Here is an 8,213-nt window from a genome sequence, read left to right as displayed (position 1 = left end):
TTGTGAAACTCTTCATGGTATCAGAGCGTTAATCGAGTGATTCTGGGGAATTTCTTCGCGGAATTGAAGGTAGTTCGGGAGAATCTACTCAAGTTCAGAAGCTTTGAACCCTATTTTTTAGTTTATCAATGGCGATTCCTGAGAGTTCGACTGATAATGCGAACAATGGATAAAATGCAAGCATCGAAACGATACCTAGCTCGATTGTGTTAGATCACAATCATCCTCTTTACTTGCATGTGTCTGATGGTCCGGGATCAATGTCTGCAGGACTCATTTTGACAGGTATGGAAAATTACTCTCTCTAGAGTCGTGCAATGAATGTAGCATTGTTAGGAAAAACAAATTATGTTTGGTTGATAGATCAACATCGAAGGAGGATTTTGGTCCAAATCTGGGATGTCAGTGGGATCGGTACAATGCAATTGTGACTTAATGGTATCAGAGCCATGAGGAACCAAACTTCAATGAGGATATATTTCCTTTTCATACAGCAGAAGAATCATTAGAATCATTATTGCTGAATATAACTCCAGTGCCAAGACAAGATTTTGATGAAGAACCAAATGCAGTGGTGGTTAGTTCTGCAGCTGATACTCATATTGAGGGAACCAATATACCATGTTCTCCTACTCTGACTCCAGTTCTCTCAAATGAGCAGGACATTTCACATCCTGTTGAACATAACAGTGTGGATAGTTCTGATGATTCTCTTATTTACCTCATATTGAGGAAACTAGAAAATCCACAAGAGTATCTAAGCGTCCCATATGGCTTAAGGATTATGTCAGAAATGACAAGAAAAGTTTTGCAAGCTGCTGCAAGTACCCTATTTTAGATGTGATTGGATATGAAGTTATTTCTTCAAAATATCAAAGCTACTTGGCAAATTTTTCAGTGGAGATAGAACCTACATCATATTCAGAGCAGTAAAGGACAAGAGATGGGTAGAGGCAATGTAGGCAGAAATCAAGGTATTAGAGGATAATAAGACTTGAGATCTGGTATCCTTGCCACATGGACAAAAGGCAATAGGATGCAAGTGGGTTTATAAGATTAGATATAAGTCATCAGGAGAAGTTGAAAGGTTTAAAGCTCGATTGGTAGCTAAAAGGTATAATCAGATAGAAGGCCTAGACTATCAAGAAACCTTTTTGCCTATGATGAAAATGATTACTGTTAGAAGTGTGTTGTCTATTGCAGCTTCAAGGCAATGGTCTATTCATCAAATGGATGTTTACAATACTTTCTTGCATGGAGATCTATTTGAAGAGGTGTATGTGAAGGTACCTCAAGGTTTCAATGGATCAAAGGCTGAACTCAGAGTTTGTAAACTACTTAAGTCCCTCTATGGACTTAAGCAGGCATCTAGACAGTGGAATCTAAAGCTCACATCAACCTTGGTGGATGCTTGATTTCAACAAAGTCATTTAGATTATTCTCTATTCATCAAAAGGGCAGGAGATCACATGGTGGTTGTTCTGGTCTATGTTGATGACCTTCTTATCACTAGAGATAGTCCAATCATTATCCAACAGACTAAGGATGATTTACAAACTTCTTTTAAGATCAAATACCTAGGAGAGCTTAAGTACTTCCTAGGCATAGAATTTGCACGAAATAGTGATGGTATACTAATGCATCAACACAAGTATGCCCTAGAACTCATAGTTGAGTTGGGGCTCTCTGGCTCTAAACCAGTATCCTGTCCTATGGAGCCAAATGTGAAGCTTACTACTGCTGAATTTGACACTCATACAGGTACTTCTGATGACACATTATTTACTGATCCAGGGCCATATCAAAGGCTTCTGGGAAAGCTTCTTTATTTGACTGTTACAAGGCCAAATATTTCTTTTCCTGTCCAAAGTCTGAGCTAATTCATGCATAGTCCTAAGGTTTCTTATATGGAAACTGCACTCAAGGTGGTCAGATATATCAAAAATAGTCCTGGGTTGGGAGTTTTCTTGGCTGCTAAGTGTTCCACTTTCAACATTTTGTGATGCAAATTGGGATGCATGCCCCAACACTCGAAAGTCAGTCACAGGTTATTTTGGCAAGCTTGGCTCTTCCTTGATTTCTTGGAAGTCTAAGAAGTAGTCCACTATTTCTAGAAGCTCAGCTGAAGCTATCGCAACTTAACATCCATTGTTGCAGAGATTACTTGGATTATTGGTTTACTCAATGAGCTAGGAGTGGATCATAATTACCCTATGCCTATCTACATTAATAGTAAATCAGTTCTTGCTATTGCTGCCAATCCTGTATTTCATAAACGTATGAAGCACATTGATATTGATTGTCATTTCATTTGTAAAAAGATTCAACACAGTCTTGTTTATACTCTCTATTGTCCTACAGCTGAGCAAGAAGCTAATATACTCACAAAGGGACTTGGTCGACTTCAGCATTCATATTTGATGTCCAAGCTAGGTCTACTCAACATCTTTCCTAGTCCTAGCTTGAGGGAGGGGAGGGTTTAAAGAATATAGGTTAACCTTAGTTAGCCTAACTGTAACTGTAGTTAGTTAACTTAACTATAGTATTTGTTAGTGATATTTAGTGTATGAGCTTGAACTATATCAACTTGCGCTTCCACAAACTTTGGTTGTTTCTAAGTCTATTTTAAACTAAGATTGCAAGATGAATAATTGAAACTAAGAAATTATTTTTGCTGTTGCTTTTCAAATGATGTAAAAGGCCTAGGACTATGACCTTTACCTAGGTGTTTGCCTAACGGGTTGTAAACTTTAAAGTTTGTTTTATTGGTAGGGGTTTATTATATCTATCAACACTCGAGTACCCACTCAATACCTCTTAGTCAGAGAGCAATTTTGCCAAATTTGTCTTTCTAAAGTCCAAATGGGTATTGAACAAAACGGTTGATAAAAAGCTCAAGTCGGATTTTACTATCTCTAGATTCAACCCTTTAATTGGGATTATCAATCTCTTGATTTACCCCAATTCCTTGTTAACCAAGTTTTCCTAGACTAAGTCTCTCTTTCTCAAGTAGAAACCAAGTCAAGTAGACATGAACTAATGTTTGCAACTATTAATTCCACAATTAAAAGCAAGAACAAGGCTAAATAATAAACACCCAACCATAAACAAACAATAAATCAAATACCCATTAAGTTTATACTCTAGGGTTGGGTCACAACCCAAGTGAGAATCTAGCTATTCATGCTTAAAATAGAAGAAATAGAAGAAGAAATGATAATCAAACCCATATTGATAATTAAAATAATGAAATCTATGTTCAAAAAGCTCAAAATGGCAAAAAATACTAAAGAGGGTAAAGAAGAACGTCTACGTGGCTGCTGATATCACAACTTGACCTAAAAAAATAAATCTCTTCTATTCATATAAAGCTGGAATTTTCGGAGAAAATGCCCTTTTTTGAGGTTCTGCGGCTGCACAATTCTATGTGCGATCCGCACTTTGCTTTAGCTTGACAAGATTTGAATCTTGTGGCTACACAATTCTGAACCGTGACTGCATCTCTCTTTTTCTGCAGTCCAAACTTTTCTGAGTGTCACCGTACACGGTTCTTCAGCAAACTGCATAAATTCAACTGTGGTCGCGTAGCTAATTTTTGCGGATGCACAATAATTGTGCGGTCTGCACTTCCTTTGAAATTGATATGCAAACTCTCTGAACTTTTACTCTTGCATAGCTTCTGCGGCCGCACATTTCATGTGTGGATTGCACTTTGCACTAGTCTCTGATGAGGTTGTCTTCACAATCTGCGGCCGCAGATGATATTCTGCGGTCAACACTTTGAGCTTCTGTGCCTGTTTTTGTCCTTGAGTTTAGATCACTCCTTCTTGAGTTGGATTTCATCTTAGTGGCTCATTTTCCAATAGTCCTACAATTAAGCATATTTCATCAATTTTCGGGAATACAATTAAATACTTTTGGACTAAAACGAAAGATAAAAGGTGCTAATAAGTAGTCAAAATCCCCACTTATCAACTCCCCCAAACTTAAGTTTTTGCTTGTCCTCAAGAAAATAAGGTAATTTCCACTTTCACAAGTTAAGAGCTATTCTAGCTAATCAAAGGTGCATTAATCACACATCAATTGGGACCAACAATTACCCACAACACCTATGAATTATGAATAAGGCAATGATTTGAACTTTAAGTACAAATAGTTCTAATGTGACACTTGAGCATCAAGAGTTGAATTTATTCATCAAGGAAGGTCACTCTTTCATGTAGGTCATTGTGGATCCCAAATTCCTCCCCCTCATCTACTCTCCGTTAGCATATCTCACTTAAGAATGTATCACTCAATTCAAAGATTTGTGAAAAGTTCGCTCATCTCTCTCAAAAGAATGTCACAAGTACGACTCTTAGTACCATATGCTTGCCCCTCATGTAGATCACCACTAATGTAAGTTCACTCGGCTTGAAATCACGTAGGAATTTTTCCGAATGCAATGAAGGCTTTTGGACTAGGTTCGATGTGTTGGAACAGAACAAGTTAATCTTTCCTTAAGGACTCTATTTTCTCTTATCGACTCATGTTTTGCCAACTCTTTGAAGCATTTTCTTTTTCCTTATATGAACTAGAGAGACGTAACATCACTCTTTATTGGCCATGATATTCATTTTTTCCTTCTTTGTTTTCTCAATGCTTTGCATTGTTACTTTTCTTTGAATCCCTTCAACTCTTCGACTTATTCATTTTCTTTTTGCAATTTTCTTTTTGTTATTTTTTTTGTCTTTGCCTTTCCTTTTCTTCATTTATTTTCTCTTTTTGTGCCTTGATACCTTTTTCAAACTCCTCGTTTCTCCCCCGAACCTATGTTTTAGCCAATTGTTTCTCAAGAGTGTTAAGAAAAACTCGGGTGCCAAGAGAGGGTCACTACAAAACGGGTAAAGGCTTGTAACATAGTTATCAAATGAGAAAGGTTTTAGGCTCAAATGGGTTGACTAGGGATAAAAATATTGGTGGGATATGGTAAATTTCAAGCTGGTCAAGGAGAGCTTACTATCACTTCTCAAGCTAAGCAAAACTTATATTTTTGCCTAAAAACACATTGGGGGCAAGTTCTAGACCATTTGCAGGGCTACTTGGACTTGTAACAAAAATATTTCACCTCTCACATAGTTGGATTGTTAAAGAGGATAGAGTCGAGGCCCCATAACAACCATATTCAAGATTGAAAATCACTCATGGTTCAACTAAACCACTCGATGATTGCCTAAGTCAACACAAGAGTCAGAAGGTCACTAACTAGATCTATTTCTTTCCAAGAATTTTTTTTAATCATAAGCACGCAGTTAAGTGTGTTGGTACCAAGTGAAGCATGTTTGACTATTTGAGTCTGACTGAATTAGGCCTTTTGTTCATTATTACTAATATTCTTACCTAAACGCCAAAAATAGACTCAATCCCTTAAGAAGGTTGTCATGCCATCCATCATTGGGAAGAGTCATCCGGTTCACACAAAAACTACCTTTGGAAAGAACCATGACATTAAGAAAACCAAAGGCTTATTGCCCACTTAAACATAAAAAGAAACTACTAGATTAAAAAGAAGCTATTAGATTAAACAAGAAGCTACTAAGAAAACAAAATAAAGAAGCTACAAAGCAAAAATGAATATACGAAATGAAAGAGGAAAAGAGAAAATATATATATCAATAGAGAGAGAGAGAGAGAGAGAGAGAGAGAGGAACATGTACATAATAAAAAGAAAAAGGAAAATGTTATCAGTTATCACAAACTAAATGTCAGATCATCCAAATATCAAATAAACTCCACCCTCCCCCTGTCCCCCGAATAAAAATAAGCATTGTCTCCAACGCTTAACAAAATAAGAGTCAGGACGGGTAAGAGTAAAGAGGACTCTCTATATGGCCTTGGACATCTTTGTGTCCATAACAACGCCACCTCCCTCAAGCTCCTCCGACTAGATCTCATCATCCCCGACTTTAGGAGTAGCTGGGTTGGCAAACATCTGTCATACCGCCTCAGCAGTGTCGGTAACCAGGTCTGGCTCCTCAGGCTGGCCATCTGGTGCCACTAGTGCCGATGGATCTATCTCCATTAGCATATCAAATGGAAGGTCTCCAACAGCTGCTATCTTGGTGACCTCTCTCCTCAATCTGTCTATTGATTTCTTGGATGCCTGAGATTTCTTCATATTCTTTACCTGCTTCCCAAGCTCCTCAATTACTGCTCCACGTGCCACCAAAGTGTTCATGATGGTCTGCTGGTTTTCCAAAAAATTTCTTCAATGTGTCTTCCACTGTCGGATGAAGCTGGGGTGCCGGGGTAGATATCTGTGCTGCAACAACACTAGATAAGTAAGACAGCTTTGCAGTAGCTATCTGCATCTAGTTGTTGAGGCTCGCTAATGTCTGGGAGACTCGCAGCACAGATAGTAGAGCAGGAGGCATCGGCACCGGCTTCAAAGCCGAGATGGAACCTATAATAGGGGTTGCTGAAGGTACTGAGACTGGAGGTGGAGTCATAGTTGTTGCACTAGTTAAAGGCATGTCCCCTAACTCTGTAGATACCACTGAAGGCTCATCAGACTGGCCTACGGTAGTAGTCGGCTGACCCTTATTCTTCGGGTTCCAGGGGTCCTTCGGAGAATACCAAGTGAAGGGCTTCTTTGCCAGAACCATTGTGTCAAAACTCTTCAAATCCACCCCCGCATCTGTAAGGTACTCTGTGATAGTGTTGCGATATGAGTAGGAGCTGTCACCTTACCAACCAAAGACATGTTGGCCAACATCACGACACCCACATTGATTGGGTACCTGGCCAAGATAGAAGTGACTAGCACTGCCTGTGAGATTGGGAGATTTGTTTCATTTTGGCATGGGTCTAGTCTGCTACACACAAATGTCTTCCATCCTTTTGCCTCAATATTGAGGGTGTTCCGATGAATATGAACCCCTACTGTGATCCATGGTGGTGGTGGTCCCGGAACTGCCAGAATCTTAGCTAGTCATGGGCGAGCTGCATCGCCCAGTACGAACTTCTCCAGGTATTGCACAGGCTCTACATCCTCATACCCTAAATAAGCGTTCAGGGTGCTCTAATCGAACCTCACTTTCGTCCTCTTATTTATATGTACCAAATTGCCGTAAATTTACCAGACCAAGTGCTCTTTGGCATCCACCGCACTTTGAGCGAACCATACCCATCCCTTCCACTCCCCAAATTGTCTTGACACTGCCAGGTTGTGCTTATCAAGATCTTTTAATAAGAACTGACACTCAAGAGTGAGTGATCTCGATGGCCACCACTCTCGGAATCTATTGAATGTAGTGAGACTAACGAACCTATCTTCCCAGGCTTCTTTCTTCTTCGACCTCTCAAGGCCGGCAACTCTGGTATCACCCCTCGGCCATCATCCATAATATCATCAACATCTACTATAGTAGCTGATGCATCGGGCGCATGTGTGTATGAGGGCTTCCAAGTCTGATTGTCACCTTCTGAACCCTCGGAAGTGCTCTCAGAGGTGGAAAGCTCATCTCAAGGTTGATATCTTCCTTGAAGTTGTTGTGGTTGTGATTGAATAACAGGTTGCTCTTCCATAGAGTTGCCCTCCGATGCTTCACTAGACGGGACATATGAACTTGATTCAATGGTCTTTGCAGCTCTACCTCTCCTAGCTGTCGCCTTTTTGAATATAGTTCTTTGTAAGGCGAGTGGTAAGGTACTCTTGCCTCGGCCTCGGGAGGGTTCACCTCTCCCCTTTGATGTATCATCACGACCATGTAACCTAACCATTTTCTGCATTAAACAACAACAAGATTTAGTTCTAGTTCAAGTGCAGATTAATAGACAGTTGCAGAACAAAATATGTTGTAGGGTGGGGAAGTGCGGTCCGCAAAATTGCAAGTGCAGCCGCAGGTGAGGTTGTGCAGACCGCACAATTTGAAAGTGCGGCTGCAGTTATGAAACTGCAGTCTGCACAATTTTGAGTGCGACCACACATCTGAAGTGCGGTCCGTACATTTGTGAGTGCGACTGCACAATGGGTACCTTCAAATTGGCAACTCTTTGATGAAAGAGAATGCCTTGATCTGCGGCCACACACATTTTTTTGCGGCCGCGATTGAACTTCTGCGGACCGCCCAATTTTAAGTGCGGTCTGCACATTCTTGCCATACCAAATTCCCTAACATACACTTCTGTGGACCACATAATTCCTTGTGCGGCCGCACATTTCAAAATTTATC

The sequence above is a fragment of the Nicotiana tabacum genome, chromosome 11 (assembly GCF_000715075.1).
Source record: "Nicotiana tabacum cultivar K326 chromosome 11, ASM71507v2, whole genome shotgun sequence".
Lineage (NCBI taxonomy): Eukaryota > Viridiplantae > Streptophyta > Magnoliopsida > Solanales > Solanaceae > Nicotiana > Nicotiana tabacum.
This window is presented reverse-complemented; position numbering follows the sequence as displayed.